Source organism: Schistocerca americana, chromosome X (genome assembly GCF_021461395.2).
Source record: "Schistocerca americana isolate TAMUIC-IGC-003095 chromosome X, iqSchAmer2.1, whole genome shotgun sequence".
NCBI lineage: Eukaryota > Metazoa > Arthropoda > Insecta > Orthoptera > Acrididae > Schistocerca > Schistocerca americana.
Window position 1 is genome coordinate 821,148,378 of NC_060130.1, and position 17,713 is coordinate 821,166,090.

Below are 17,713 nucleotides of genomic sequence, written 5' to 3' on the forward strand. Positions count from 1 at the left end.
ACGCGTGTATCGTGAATGTCAGGAATCCGGTGAAACATCAAATCTGTGCGGGCTGAAAAAGATCCCGCAAGACAGGGACCAACGACGACTGAAGAGAATCGTTCAACGTGACGTAAGTGCAACCCTTCTGCAAATTGATGCAGATTTCAATACTCGGCCAGCAACGACTGTCAGTGTGCGAACCATTCAACGAAACATCTTCGATATGTGCTTTCGGAGCCGAAGGCCCACGCGTGTACCCTTAATGGCTGCACGATACAAAGCTTTACGCCTCGCCTGTCAAAACCGACATTTGACTGTTGAAGACTGGAAACATGTTACCCCTGCCGGACGAGTCTCATTTCAAATTATATCGAGTGGATGGACGAGTATGTGTATGGAGACAACCTCATGATTCCATGGACCGTCACGTGAACAGATGACTGTTCAAGCTGATGGAGGCTCTGTAATGGTCCGGGGCATGTGCAGTTGGAGTGATATGGAACCCCTGAAACGTCTAGATACGACTCTGACAGGTGGCACGTACGTAAGCAACCTGTCCGATCACGTGCGTCCATTCATGTCCGTCGTGCATTCCTACGGACTTCGGCAATTCCAACAGGACAGCGCGACTCCCCACTCCTCTAGAATTGCTACAGAGTGGCTTCAGGAACACTCTTCTGGGTTTAAACTCTTCCGCTGGCCACCAGACTCGCCAAACATGAACATTGTTGAGCATATCTGGGATGCCTGTTCAGAACAGATCTCCACGCCTTCATACTCTTACGGATTTATGGACAGCCCTGCAGAATTCATGACGTAGGTTCTCTCCAGCACTACTTCAGACATTAGTCGAGTCCATGCCACATCGCGATGCGGTACTTCTGCGTGCTTGCAGGTGCCCTATACATCAGGCAGGTGTACCAGAGTCTTTGGCTCCTCAGTGTAGTCCAGAATAGGGCCAGAGTCATAACCGAATGCTCCACAAATCTGTCACACGAGTAAGCAATATTTGTTGTGTCCTAACTAGTAATTACTCAACATCTGACACTGTTTACGCCGCTCATCTTGCTGCCAAGTCTGGTAACAACACGGTAGCGTTCTCGCTTCCCACGCCCGGGTTCCCGGGTTCGATTCCCGGCGGGGTCAGGGATTTTCTCTGCCTCGTGATGACTGGGTGTTGTGTGCTGTCCTTAGGTTAGTTAGGTTTAAGTAGATCTAAGTTCTAGGGGACTGATGACCATCGATGTTCAAGTCCCATAGTGCTCAGAGCCATTTGAACCATTTTTGGTAACAACACTAAACACAAACAACAGTAATGCACTCTGGTGGCCGTTTTTGCAGAAAATTGCAAGTCTAATCATTTGCATATACACCAGTTTGGTGTATGTCTATGTAGTTACATTGACATCCAACAGTGTCTTGTGAGTACACTACCTTTTTGTGAGGCACTGAGTATTCCTGTTTTGTTGCTAGTGGCCTTTTATAGACGGTGTACGAACTGCTAGAGGTGTGCAAATCCAAGTCCAGTGGTCAGACAACCAAATCTTTCGAGAAGTAGTTGACTGCTGCGAGACTTTGGTTATTGAGAATGAAGTAGCGAAAATTTGAACCTTGTTTCGCAGGTAAAGGCCAGACTGGTGCACTAATTTAGATTATTTTATTAGTCTAACAGGACAGAGAATTAAGCCAGGGCCGCCATTAAGTGTTTCGATTAAATCTGCACAGCAGTACGTCGCGAAATTTGTTTGGAGCGCCACGCGGGGTAGTCACGCGGTCTAGGGCGCCACGCCACGGTCCGCGCGGTTTCCCACGTCGGAGGTTGGAGTCCTCCCTCGGGCATGGATGTGTGTTTTGTCCTTAACGTAAGTTAGTTTAAGGGGGGTAGGATGTCAAACGAGCTGACTTGGAGCAGGAGAGGCACCACAGGACATTTTATTTTCTACTGTCTATACTTTTACAAATAAATTCATAAAACTTTGTCGGCATGACCAGGAAGGATTCAGAATTCACACTCATAGCAGTGGAAGTGCAAAAACGTAACAAAATAAATTTTTTTAGATACGAAATTTCATCATTTTTTCACTTACTGTTGGCTGCATTTGTTGCTATAGGTACATTTTTCTTCACAAGTAAGAGAGATTCTTTGATGAATTTTGCACAGAATACAAACCATACTTACAGGTGTATGAAACTCTAGAATTTTCCAAATCTATTAAAAACTGTGGTAAAAATGGAGATAATTAACTACAAAATTTGATTTTTTCTAAACATAAAGTTTACAACGTAACAGCTCATTCATTTTTTCATGAATTAAATAGATTCTAGAGTTTCAGACACCTGTAAGAATGGTTTGCATGCTGTGCAGTCTCTCTTACTTATGAAGAAAAGTGTACCTATAGCAAGAAATGCAGCCAATAGTAAGTGAAAAATGATGAAATTTCACGTTAACAAAATTATTTTGTTATGGTCTTGAACTTCCGCTGCTACGAGTGTGAATCCTGAATCCTTCCTGGTCATGCTGACAAAGTTTTATGAATTTACTTGTAAAAGTATAGACAGTGGAAATTAAAATGTCCTGTGGTGCCTCTCCTGCTCCAAGTCGGCCCGTTTGACGTCCTACCCCCCTTAAGTTAGATTAAGTGGTGTGTAAGCCTAGGGACAGATGACCTCAGCAGTTTGGTCCCATAGGAACTTACAGCAAATTTCCGAAAAATTGTCTCTAGCTCTGTAGGCTGGCGACGCTAAGGATGATCCGAAGAACATCTGAACCCGAGCAGGCTTCTCGACATCAGTGTGCTTGTCTTACAATGATCACATATATGTTCCCTCATCATCTGTCTTACATTTTCAAATGGTCTGTGTCGTTCTGTTACAAACCCACCACTTCATCTCAGAATTCGTTGGTCTGTTGTTACACCTACCAGATGTGGGGCCCGAGCGCTCGAACTGGATTCTAAAACTGATCGCCCTAATGTTTTGTGCGCTACTTGCTTCGCAGATGGATTGCACTCTACCAGAACCTTCTATTGCGTTGAACATCCTTATTTCTAATTTTAGTTGTTCGCCCAATTTCATATCGCGTTTGGGTGTTGCCTTAACTATGTAAACGACATGACGTGCTTTGGGAACTTTACCACTAATTTTGGTTGTTTTTTCTAATGGGAATTTTTTATATTTCTCGACATTTAAAGAATGCTGTGATTCTTTTACCAAATGGAATTTCTGACAAACGTTTCTGCTTTTCCCTCAGATTTTTAAACTACAGCTTTTTCTTGCAGACAACAGCATAGTCAGTGGTTAGCATCATAGTACTTCTGGCTGTACCCGGTAAATAGTTTGTCTAAACGGAGAATGTAAGTGATTCTATTACGCATCCTTTGGAGTTTCACGTTGAACATTATTCGTCCAGCACAATGTTGAGTGTGCTACCAGTCAAAAATTCTTTTGGCCAATCGCGTTTCTGTGAAGAAACTCCGTACGATTGTATCTTGGTTATTAGTCGACACTGTTTTTTGGACGGTTTGGTGCTGCGTTACCTAAATGAAAACTGTCAGTTGTCCGAAACAGGTTTATTATCTAAAGTTTGTTGTGTGTAATTACTACTCGATGAGAAAGGAAGGGGTAATTCAGCTGTCCAGGAGTCAGATGACCGACGTACAAAAGCATAGATTTATGAAATTTAGCATTATCTTTACTGTAGTACATGAATCCAATAGAACAATCAACTGCCTAAAAGTGAAGTTATGCATTACTTACAGTATCAATAATGAGTCAGTTTGAAGTATATCTCATACTACCTTATGTCGCAGAGACGGACAGAAGGAAGAAGAGGGTTTAACGACCTGCGGACGAAGAGATCCTTAAAGAGGTAGCACAAGCTAGGAAGGGTATGGGTGGGACGCCATTCCTTTAGAGTACTAGTGTCCTGTCTTACTTCAGTACCATCTATTCGGTCCTATGTTACCGTGAAAAATATGATACAGAAACTACAGTTAATAGAACAATGGGCATAGACAGTGAATATAAATCACTAGCCGAAGAAAAATGACCAGTAACATAACAGTGGAGATAGTGTGATGCAAAACAGAATAGGAATCGCCACAACCATAAAATTAATTATCAGTTTGAAACTTGGTATTTGTAAAATGCCTCGTTAAGTAGCTAGACACTTCAGGGACCTAATAAACAGATATGGTTCTTCACAAACAATAAACTAAACGGCACTGCAGTCATGGACAGTGCGGCTGGTCTCGGAGGAGGTTCGAGTCCTCCCTCGGGCACGGGTATGTGTGTTTGTACTTAGGATAATTTAGGTTACGTAGTGTGTAAGCTTAGGGACTGATGACCTTAGCAGTTAAGTCCCATAAGATTTCACACACATTAACAAAATAAACTAAACGAATATCTTCCAAACATTCACATGTCACAATACGTAAGAACAGTCTTATATACTGTATAAAAAGGAATAGTTAGATGCTATAGGATCTAAGTATTTTGACTGACAATGTGCACTTTCAATTTCATGTTGTTGCCTTCTGTTATTTCTTGTAATTTAATATGTGCTGTAGCAGATTCAGGGCCTGTCTTATGAATGTACCACTGTGCTGCTAGGGTACCGCTGATGACAACCAAATGGGGCTTGTCATTTAATGAAATGCCACCCTAGACCATTACTCCTGGTTGCAAGGCCGTATTGCAGGCGACAATCGGGTTGGTATCTGTGGCGTCTCCAGACACTTCTTCGCTGGTCATCTGCTATCAGACCGAAGCAGGACTGCTTCAGTTCTACTCCAGATGCCCCGGACAGTGGGGAGATACCACCTGGATGTCGCTCACCATGTGGCCTGACAACCAGAAGTGGTGGTGGTGGTGGCGCTAGTTCTTTTCACAGCAGAGCCCCTCTGGTATTCATCCATGACACCCCGCGTACCTTACAGCGATTGGCAGACAGCACGATCACGTCGACGTGACGCCTTCGCCCACAGAGCGAGGGGGAGAGGAGATGGGGGATGAGGGAGGGGGGAGGGGATGGAGAAGAGAGGGGAACAGGGATTTCCAGGAAAGACATTCCGATCGATTCCAGGAAACTTACGCTGATGTCAGCGATTTTCTGACCAAAATGTCCACTGATACGCTACTACCCTTCTCCTCACGCAGAACCAAACCCTTGTTGTGCGCCTGTCTTCGTCGATCAAATCCAGATTGCATTTCTGCCTATGTTTCTTCATGGATTTACATCTACGGAAATTACTGTGTCGTACAGCTGTAGTGGAATACAGTCAAATTTGGATAACAGATATAACAGGTAAAGTAGTGTGTCCTCTGAACGGGCGTCTAAGGCTTACTACGTCAATACATCTGGGGTGAGGAAGACAAGTGCTAATGTTGATTATTGGTACTTAGTGACAATTCTTAGTTCCAGAATGAACTGCTCACTGAAGTGAAGTGCGCGATGATACGAAACCATATGGGTGCAGAACTTTAGCCATTTCTCCAAAATATCCTTACTTCCGGATGTACTAGTGCAGGAGAACTTTTTTAAGTAGGAGAGAGCTGTGAGGGTGGAGCGTTACAGCATTTGTGGAGAAGACTTGTAACACTAGTTTGTATGTCACTCTTCCCTAACAACCGAACCTTTACTCCTGTCAAGGGAAAAGCCACATATAACACTAACGTACCGTGAAACAAGTTATTGTTACCATCTGGGAGAATTTTTAAGATTGACTGCGCATGTGTCTAATGGACAAAGGTATCGGACTATAATTTTGAATTTGGTGAAATTAACAGAAGAAAACCAAACGGACTTTAACCTTGGGAGTTAATGGAAGTGATAAAATCATAAGTGGATGAAGAAAAATGAAAAGTTGCCAGCCAAATTATGCACATTAATTTTGGAATATACGTTTAAGAAAATTGAATATTGGTTATTGAAGTTACTTTCGTTGAGATTTCCCTTTGAATAGCAAACAGGATAAAAACTAACACAGTGCACTCTGAACTGTGTGTAGCAGCGGTTATCAATAACGCACACATCAGTAAATTATAAGAAGTAATTTTACACCAAACTCATACTAATGACAACTACACTCAAGAGCGTTACTTAATCAAATACTGAAATGTTACTGCATGAAGTGCAGAACTAAATTTTTACATGAGGGGCTTTTATCTTAACTGACATAAAAACAGTAAAGATGAATGATCTCATAAATACACTGTGTAAGCTCCTCTACATACATTAGTTTTCCTTAGCAACAGTAATAGTTCAATTTTTTTTCTACTAAGTGGAGAATATGATGGGGACCCATAAACTAGTATAATTTCTCTAGTCAACTCTCTCTGATTATTACAGTAAAAAGAAAGACTAATTCAAAAAGATAATCATTTACTTCACATGGAGTAGTTCATAATTTACTTTCTAAGACAATAAAACACAACACTGAGCTTAATTAACTTCAAAAAAGGAACCATTCATGAGAGAAATCAAAACCACGCTATTTTTGCAAATGAGCTTAACTTATTTGCCTTTTTATCAGCTGTGAAGAAGGTATTTTAGACAATAACATTTGCATAACCATGCACTGCAGTCCTACAAAACTATACTTTGTAATAAACTAAGGATACTTTAGCAAAATCCTATCTAACTTCACTTTTGTAGTTTTAACTTTTAAGTTTTACTACTCCTTTTACATTAGGCAAAAAATTACTTTAAAAAATTTTAATGCAAGAATTGTTCATTTAAATCAGTATACTCGGTTTTAGTAGCACTTGGGCGAGGACCCTAAATAGGTTCGTGATCAGCATAGAAAATATGGTTCTGGACACAAATTTGTTTTTGTGATTATTATTCAAACCACACACAAATTAACTGGTCCATGCCCATATACATAACTGAATGTATGAAGGTAGTGAAGCAGTGGCGAAGATTGGTGGCAAGGGACATGGTGGCTAACTGTACTCACAGCTTTTCATGTTCGAATCCTCTATAAACTCTCTTCTTGGTTTCGGATTTTCAACATATTAGAGCCATTCCTTTTTGCCGAGAATACCAAATAATACCCAGATCCACATCCGAGGCAAATCCATTGTATAGCAGCTACCATAACACCGTCGAAGGGTACCGTGCTACGGCTAGTCACATACTGCGTACCGTTCACGCCAAGGAGCCGTTCATTTTGAACGCCAAAACTACCTTTTACATCGCGCCATGCCACTTCCGTTGCGGAGGGACTTCCCTACATCTTTTACATATTACAAATACTAGTGCCCTAAACATGAACCAGCTTTCAATAAACATTTTCTTTTTATGGGCATACACATATTATAATAATTTAAAATTTTAACAAATCATTTTGGGTTTTTCATATTTACATCACAAAACTCTAATTTTCCTATCACAAACAAAGAATACACACTCCATAATTTCAGAGACACAGTTACATAATATAAACCTACTTCTAATCGATATAAGTGTTACAGGCTGTTCGTAACTTTGCCGTGTTAAGAGCGAGATGGTGACGGCGTGATGGTTGGTATCACGTCGTCAGCAGCAAAGAATCGTAGTCTCTTACTCTCGTGGGCAGTCATTATCCGCCCGGCACGTTCTACGTGCTCCGGACGTTTTCCAATGACATTAAGAAACACATTGTATAGTTAGGTCAAATAGTTTCAACCGTGACAGTTTTCAGTGCCAATCTGCCTAGGATCACGTCGTACAAATTACGAATTTTTCCGTAACTTCATAACTTCTGACTTTCACGAAGTTTCTACAGTACTAATAGCTCACCACTACCATTTGAGAATTATCTTCCAACTATTTTATGACTAATGATTCGAAAAATAACAAAAAATTAAAAATACTTGTTTGCATTATACTTCATGAACCGATTCAATGCAAAATTTCAAAAGCTACTTTCACGTAGTACCCAACGATTAATTCCTTTGACAAGAATTCTCATAGAAAAATGAATATCTTCACATGAAATTTCATGGTCCCTTGTAGCAATCAGAAATGTAGAAATTACTCTCAGAACAAAGGTATTTTAGCTCCTATCGACACGTTCATTACGAAATTGTTCTGAATGCTCTTAATATCAGAGGATGAGGTAAAAACAAGCATAATACATTAGATACGTTTGGTACCATAGATTTCAGTAAGGCGCTATAAACATTTGGATACGTCAGTGGCTACTATACAGAACACTTACTATGATGCTATCTACTTTTGCTTGGAAACAATAAAGATTTGTATTTAGGAGTAAACTACTAACTTACACTCTCCAGTTTACAGTCAGAGCACAGACTGAATTACGTCGGTATGCGTGCTGCATAAATCAAATGGCTCCAAGCACTGAGGTCATCAGTCCCCTAGACCTAGAACCACTTTAACCTAACTAACCTAAGGACATCACACACATCCATGCCCGAGGCAGAATTCGAACCTGCGACCGTAGCAGCAGCGTGGTTCCGGACTGAAGCGACTAGAACCGCTCGGCCACAGCGGCCGGTTCGTGCTGCACACAAACTTTTTTGGGAAACAAACTTTACCCCAATTTATCGGTTCTTTTCATGCATGCTCTGTCTCCTGATCCGCTTGCTTAATCCACGTATTAGGTGCTATTCTTTGATAGGTAAAACTACATATTACTTTATTACTTTGTTACTAGATCTGTGTCGTTTACCAGCCATGACTGGACAGACTGCGTCAAGATTAATTACATGTATACATTTTAAAAAATATTCACAAAATTAAGACATTTATACTTAATAGAAATAATATTTGTTTGTCCATTCACTTCGGTCACTATTAAAGAATTCACCAATGGAGTACAATGGGCGTTCTTTCAGGTCCTGTGCTACTCTCCTTCTGAGTGTTCCTAGCGGCAGGGATTGCACTTCTTAAGGCAGTGAGTTGAATATCTTTAGGGCAACCACTGGAAAGCTGTCTTGCGTTCCCGTCAGTCGACACTTGGGTATTTCGATGCTCCTCTTGTTACGGGTATTGTGATTGTGTATATCTTGCCTCATGCTGAAGACTCCTTGGTAAAAACACATACTGGCTGAAGACTGTCATAATTCCTATCTGCTTGAATATAGGCCTGCAGTGCTCCTATCTTTTGCTTGATGTGAATATTCTGAGAGCTTCTTTTTGTAGAATTAGCACATCCTTACAACCTGCAGAATGTTCCCATAACAGTAGGCCATAATTGACGTGGCTATGGAATAGGGCATAATATACTGTTATGAGATATTGGTCACTCAACACACCTTTTAACCTCCTCAGAAGGTATATTACACGGGAGAGCTTGGAGCACACGTACACTGTGCGTTCGTTCATTGTTAGTTTCCTGTCTATCATGAAGCCCAACAATTTGACAGCCTCCATATTATCATGGCATCCGATGTTGTTAAGGGTGCACATCAAATGTTGTGTTTTTTCTTCATTATTTTCATTTTGTTTTTGATGAACCATTCTTTAATGTTTTGGAAGAGTACAATTGTTTCTTGGAGTGATTCTGCAGCAGTTCTTCCTTTGGCAAAAAGGGTGGTGTCATCAGCAAACTGTAACATATTGTTGTTATAATCCATATCATTGACATAAATAAGGAGCAGGAGAGGCCCTATGACGGACCCTTGGGGTACTGCATGTTCCAGCTTTTGTTCTTGTGATGTTGCTCCATGAATTGATACCACTTGTCTCCGGTTTTCCAGATAAGACTGAAAAGTTGCCAGAACAACACCTCCGAGACCGTAACACTTCAATTTATTGTGCAGTATCTTGTGGGAAATGCAGTCAAATGCCTTGCTAAGATCGCACAGTGTCAGTGCCACACTCTCTCTGTCTTTGAATCCTTGCCTCATTTTTCTGGTTAAGTCCAGTGCTGCCGTAAACGTTGACTTTCCCTTGCGAAAACCATGCTGTGTGTCCTCGAAGAGCTTATTTACTTCTAAATAATTCTGTAACTGGAGTTTCATAACAGACTCCATAACTTTAGCTAGAATAGGAAAGATAGAAACTGGTCTGTAGCTGGACACTTCAGATGGGTAACCTTTTTTGTAGGTTGGTACTGTCCTTGCTAGTTTAAGAAATTGGGAAGACACCAGAGGATAAGCATTTGTTAATTGCTATAGATAATAGTTAAGCAAGCTCTAGAATAATTTTCTTCAGCATTGTGCAAGACATACCACAAATATCTTCGCTCTCTGAGTTCTTGTATGACTTAACTATTTTTACGATATCCTTAGGGTGCACTTCCTTCCAGTTTTCAAAAGTGCTACTGGTTATGTTTCTCATGTGACTTCTGGGGACTAAGCCTGAGTCAGGTATTTCATTAATAGTATCTTTCACTATCCTAACAAAGTACTGATTGAAGGCGTCAGGGCTACCGGAATTTAAGGCTGAGGTGGGCTTTTTTCTGCACTCGTTTACTAGATTCCAAGCTGCTTTGCATGAATTGTAAGCCTCTTTAATGAGCCTGTCATTGTATCTCTTTTTTGCCTTCTCCACTTGTTTTCTGTAAGTTCGTTTGGCTCTTACATAGTTACAATGAAGCAGGTCTCTAGATGGAAGATCTCTAGCTGCTTTCATACGGTCCCTGAAAATTTGCACAATGCATTTTAATTTGTTTAGCTCAGGGGTATACCACATCTTCCTTGTAGTAGGTTTGTCCCTTCCTTTAGCTTTGCCTGTAGGATACTTCTTGTGGATTTCTGGAAATAAATCATCAAATTTAGCTTTTAATGATTGGAACAGACATTCGAATGAGGCACTGGCCCCCATTCCTGCTATTTTTTGCTGCCGGTTTACACTTGACTGGGCTATTTTAAGATCATTTAGTCTTTCTTCTTTTATGATTCTTTTACTAAATGTGTAACTGGAGTGCCATGAGCTTGGTTGCAGTTGACTCGAGCATTTCATACTTATTTCCATTACTAATGCACTATGGTCAGCAATCATTGGTTCAGCTACACTGGTATTATAGTCTCAGATATTGAGGTTAGTGATAACTGTGTCTAGGCAGGCATCGCCTCTCGTTGGCAGTCGGTTTGCAACAAACAGCCCATAGCTATTTATCAAAGTCATGAAGACTCTCTCTTTAGTGTTTCCATCACCTATATGTATGTTGAAATCTCCGCACAGTGCAATTTTAGATTTAAGATGTGTTAGGTAGGACAAACAGGTTTCCATTTGTGCAATAAAGTTTTCAAAATTACCATCTGGTGAGTGGTACACAGAGACAATAATAAGGTCAATATCTGTTAACACTAGTGAAGCTAATTCTAGATCTAGGCCTGTGGAAAAGTTTTTTAAGTCTGTTTCCTTTACACTAAGAGTCTTGCTTGCATATACAGATACACCACAATGAATTGTAGTAGTTCGATACCATGAATTTACCATGTCCAAATATTTAATGGCTCTGTAATAATCACCTCCTGCTTCATCTAACCAGTGTTCACAGATACATAAAACATCTGGTTTGACTTCTTCTACAAGGAATGATAGAAGGTCCACCTTGGTTCTTAAACATTGTATATTAACAACTGCTATAACTATGGGCACATAACTATCATCTCTACTGTTACTTCTGTGAGATATTATGGGGCCTTGGGTTTTTATTTCAGGTACTATTTTACTGGGGCACTGGTCGATCTCCAGAATAAAAAGCGCCTGACAACAACATTCTTTGGCCTTAGTGTTGTGTCCATCATCTTGTCTTTTAGATGGAAGTCCACACCAATCTTGAAGCTGCTGTTCACACCCTTTGTTTACAGTTTTTCTACATGAAAGCTGCTATACCCTGGAAAGATTTTCTCAAGGAATTTGGTTACATTTTCAGTTGTTGTGCCGTTTTCCACTTTTCCTAAATGAAACGATGCTCTTTTCTCGCCATATAGCATTCCTTGTTCTTCACCTGTGCCTATTACCTGATTTTTTTCTTTCTCTAGAACTTGAATTTCTGACTGATGATATGGCAGATGCTTGAGGTTTTTCTTCCTCTACACTTCTCTTTAGTGCAGTTGCATACAGCATTTTTGGTTGTGCAGATGCATTCTGCTTCGTTTTGTGTATGTTGTTGGTGTGTTGTTTTCGTGATGTGAATGATACTTACTGATCTGTAGATCGAAAAGTTCTTTTCCTACACTGTACATCACGCCAATTTGTATCTGTATTGGGTGAAGGTTTCTCATCTGAAGGTCTGGCGAAGATATAGGAACTGGTTTCATTTATACTGGCTCCGATTTTCGAATTGTTCAAAGAAGTATTGCTAACACATCGATCTTCTGTCGCTTCATGGACTGCAAGCTCTTTATTGGTAGGCCTATTTGTTTGTGTCGATTTGTTACATGCATCTGTCGTTGTTGCAATGTTTTCTTTCCCTGTTTTTGTTTTGTAAGAGGAAATACTGGTAGTATTCACACAGAGATTCCGGTTTACACTGTGGGTTATTGATTCACTATCGTTTATTTGTTCCAACTCGATTATTGTGGTAATTTTTTTTTTTTCGTTTGCATGCTCAATTTGTTTTTCAAGTAATACAGGAGGTTGTGACGAACTTACATTTGAATTTCGAATAAATGGAGCAGAGCCGTGTGTTACAGGTTCAGTAGTCGACTCTAGATTTGCTGTTAGACATTTAGTGTTGCTATTTTTAGCAATCAGTGTGATATTTTTTCGGGGTTTTCCACTTTTTTTGCGAGATGGTGTTGTCAGATGTGATGCTAGCTTTCCTAATCTACAGTTTGTGGCGATCACTGTACTGAGTTGCATTCTCATTTTCGAACTGTCTTTTATTAGTTGATTTACAGATTTTGTTAAACCTTCAACTGCACTGGTTAATCTCAGGTGGTTTTTCGTATTATTCACATCACAAGCACTGTTTTCTATTTCCAGCAGTTCAACTCCATGTCCTTTGCAGGTTTGTTTTCGTGAGTTGTCTTGCATATCAGAACTTTTGCATTCATCACTGATTGTTATATCGTCACCTACCTTCACTTTTTCGCTGCTGCTATGACTGGTCCTATAACAAGCAGATGATATTTTGCTGTAGACGCCATTTTCAAAGGTTCTTTGTGTAAACTAACTTCACATGCACCACAGCAGAACTTAATTTTTACTTTTGAACTATTTACTAGGCGAACTTCAGTGTTGTTAAGTTCAACACATTCACTGTGAAACAAGTTCCCACACCATAATCCACAAATCACACTTATGTCCGTTTGTTTTACCATTTTCTTACATGTTTCACATAATCTGCTAACTTCACTTTCCGCCATCGTATTGTTAGCAACTGATACCAAATGTATGGTTCATAGGAATTAAGCCTGCGCACATAGTTTGTAGAGCAATATTATGTACAAACAGCAAGACCTTGCTCTGTGCCACGTGATGCAACAGTCGCATTTCTGACGTCACGTGAGCACAATTTGTCCTCGCTGCGTCCTTGATGCGCTGTGTTTTTCCTTCAACTTATCAATGGCTTTCTCGTGTATTGCGACTCGTGGATGTGTAATTATTCTGTCATGGAAATAATTGTCTACTCTACTACGACACCTTAACCAGGATTGGTCTCTAGGAATACCCCTCTTCAGATCTCCACGTCAGGCTAATCACAATTTTCATTCGCATTAACGCTCATCCTAACACAGATTTGTTGAAATTTTTAGATCAGTAGTGCCTGCCCATCTACTCTCCGTCCTTTCAGAATTATGAAAAACTTGTAGCACAGTAAAATACGAATTGTTTCGAAACTCAAGTGAAATACGAAAATGAAATAGTACTTCCTGAACAAGATATGTTTGGTCTACGTAACGAGGTACGAGTAAAATTCGCAGATTATTTCAGTCTTCAAGAAGGTCTCTGTAAAAGAAGCAAAAACTACAGGTCTATATCGATTCGTCAATTTGCCGTCAATTTTTTGTTTTATTTTCGTGTATTAAGGCTCTTCCGAAGACAGAGTATCTCTTGTGTAGAAAGGAGCACTGCTTTCGTAACTGGCGATCGTGTGAAAACACAGATTGCTCTGTTCGCCGACGAGACTAAGAAGGCAGTAGGTGGCGCCTGCCCCCAGGTGTATGTTACGCTGAAGAGCCAAAGAAACTGGTACACTTGCCTAATATCGTGAAGTACCCCGCGAGTAAGCGCAAGTGCCGTAACACGACGTGTCATGGGCTCGACTAACGTCGGAAGTAGTGCTGGAGGGAACTGACACCGTGAATCCTGCGGGGCTGTCCATAAATCAGTAAGAGTACGAGGGGATGGAGGTCTCCTCTGTACAGTACGTTGCTAGGCATCGTACATATGCTCAATAATGTTCATGTCTGGAGAGTTTGATGGCCAGCGGAAGTGTTTAAACTCAGAAGAGCCTTCCTGGAGCCACTCTGTAGCAATTCTGGACGTGTGGAGTGTCGCATTGTCTTGCTGAAACTGCCGAAGTCTGTCAGAATGCACAAAGGACATGAATGGATGCAGGTGATCAGACAGGATGCTTCCGTACATGTCACCTGTTAGAGTCGTATCTAGACGTATCAGGGGTCTCGTATAACTCCAACTGCACACGCCGCACACCATTACAGAGCCTCCAAGAAGTTGAACAGTCCGCTTCTGACATGCAGGTTCCATGGATTCGTGAGGTTGTCTCCACAGCCATACACGTCCAACCGCTAGATACAATTTGAAACGAGTCTCGTCCGACCAAGCAACGTGTTTCCAGTCATCAACAGTCCAGTGTCACAGTCGATGGGTCCAGGCGACGCGTAAAGTTATGTCTCGTGCAGTCATCAAGGGTACACGAGTGGTTCTTTGACTCCGAAAGCCCATATCGATGATGTTTCGTTTAACGGTTCGCACGCTGACACTTGTTGATGGCCCAGCAGCCATTTGCGGAACGGCTGCATTCCTGTAACTCCTGTGTGTCAGTCATCGTTGGTCTGGTTCTTACAGGATCTTTTTCTGCCCGCAGAGATGACGGAGATTTGATGTTTTACCGGATTCCTGGTATTACGGTACACTCGTGAAATGGTCATACAGGAAAATCCCCACACAATCGCTACCTCGGAGGTGCTGTGTCCCATCGGTAGTGCGCCGACTATAACATAACATTCAGACTCGCTTAAATCTTGAGAACCTTCATTGTAGCAGCAGTAACCTATCTGACAACTGCGCCAGACACATGTCGTCTTAAATAGGCGCTGCCGAACGCAGCGCCGTATTCTGCTTGGTTACATACCTCTGCCTTTGAGTACGTATGCCTATACAAGTTTCTTTGGCGCTTCAGTGTATGTTCTGTAACTTCTGGAAGGCACTCGATACAGTTGCTTGCTGTCCCCTAATGAAACAAACACAAGAACACAGAGTATCAGAGAAACTCTGTAGAGTTTCTACCCAATACAGTACACCTTGTTGTTCTTAACGTAGATATATGTTCAACCGGGAAAGTCGATTCGGGCTTACCTCAAGGGAGTGTTATTGAACGACTACTGGCTGTAATATCATACTGTTGCTAATGTCGACAGCCCATGCGGCTTTTCATGGATTGTGATGTACACAGAGAAGTCGCATTTCTTAAACCCTGTAGCGAAACGCAAGAAGACCTGCAGATGATCAACGCTGGGTAAAGAAATCGGCAGATGACACTCAACATAGACAAATGTAACGTACTGTGCCTACATAGGCAGAAAGACCAGTTGTCTTTTGAGGCACTGGTTGCTGAAATTAACTGGAAACAGTCACTTTAAATATCTGGGAATACGCGTATGGAGCTATTTAAAGTGGAAAGACCACATAAAATTAATCGTATGAAAATCATACTTCTGAAAGTCACATTGAAAGTATCCTTTGTAAGAACATTAGATGTACGAAGAAGAAGATTACGGAATTCTCCTTCGGAAGATAACTGACTTTTGCTCCTTTCGCTCACCTGTGCGGGGCCCTTAGCGGATTGTTAGAGGTTATAGGGATTATTCAGGAAAAATCCACGCATTCGTCACGGGGACGTATGGTCCCAGAAAGTTAACCAACATGTTGCTACCTGCTACACGTATGTCACGAGAAGACCATGAAGGTAAACTTATAGAGAATGGAGCTCTACGGAGGGTCGCCAGCAGTCCTTCTTCCTACACACATTTCGTGACTGGAATGGGAAAGCAGGGAAGGCGCAATGGTACACAGTTTGTGTTGCAATAGCGTCCGAAACAAATAATTAGAAATGTTTTGTAACTTGAAATATGCGTGGGCTTTTTAGTGACCAAAACGTAAATCCTCTTTCACGACGTCAAAAGTTTACTGGTTAATGCCTCCGGCAACATAGCGTGCTCTGTATCATGTTGAGTGTGGACGAGTCACTCATTAACTATCCATATTTAAGGCTATTCTTTAATACTGATTTTACAAGAAAGACATCATTTTTATAAGGACACAAGAAGTTAGCAGGCATTGATGGAAGTGTGTAACTGTTCATGCATGCGGGATCATTATGGTGGCTCTCCTTCGAATAGTATTTTCGGGAGTTGGTAACAAGCAGGCAGTTTGGTCATTTAACAGTAAATCTTGCAGTGGAAATTTGGGCCTTGAAAGCTACATACAGCTATTAGCAAAAGGAACATCTCGAAACGCTCGCCAGGAACAGAATGCTGGCCTCAATAATTTCTCGCGCCAGTGTGCAGACAATGATTTCAGGCGAATAGGCGGAAAAACTGCCTACCTGTTACGCACCTCTAGCCATGGCAGGTGAGGGGCGCCAGAGAAATTTTTGTTGCCCACCCAAAGCATTTCGACAGTGCCATAAACGCCCTTTGTGAACAGGGATGGTGGCCATATGATTTCGCGAGTTTCCATGTTCACCATGGACTGGACGCTATCAAGGGAGCTGTCAGGTCGTGTCATCCCTCTGTCTGTTGAGGCTATAGGCACCCTCAGGCCTTCGAAACAATTTTTGAATGGAAGGAAACATTCCGGCGGCTCTGAAATTGTCTATGTTGGGACACAAAAGTACTTCTCTTGGTTTATCCGAGGCCCCTGATCAAACACACTGTAACGTCTGGGCTGTCCAGATAATAATCTCCGTGATGAATGTGTTGTTCACTTTAGGGCTAAACGAAAACTCAGAACACGTTGTCTAAAGTGGCCATGGAAAAAAAGAAGCCAGGAGCACAATGTCTTCTCCTCTCTGCGCGGGAATTTGCGAATCAGGGGTTGGCTGCCTCTACAGAAAAGAGAAGAATATTGTTAACTGTGATTAGGATTGTATGATGGGTAGAGCAGAGGAATTAGAGGGGAGACAAGGAGTCCGTGGAGTCTTATGATTGACACGAAACCCTTTGTGGGCACAATTGCTTGAGTGTTTTTGTGGAGTTTACCGAGGTTTCATGTTAACTAAGGAGATAAGAAACTTGGTCTTCTGATTTAGGCTCCGCTCTGGAGAGGGTGTTCTCATTCAGACTGCAATCTGGAGAGGGTTCTAGTCTTGACTCCTGTTATGAGTGGGTTGCACTTGGGAAACTTGTCTTGGACATAACTTTGTAATAGCATTGGTCTTGGCTGGGAAGCCTGTGGCGAGGACTTAGCTGTACCGACAGTTTAGACTTCAGTGGTTTCAGACAACTCGCTGAGCTGAGGGCAATCTTATTCACGCCAGGTCTGCAACCTTGAAGTTTGATCTCTTTCTGCGCAGTGCCGTATAGTTAATTGGTCCATCGTATGGCTAGTGAACGAGAGAGACACATGGTGGAATTTGAC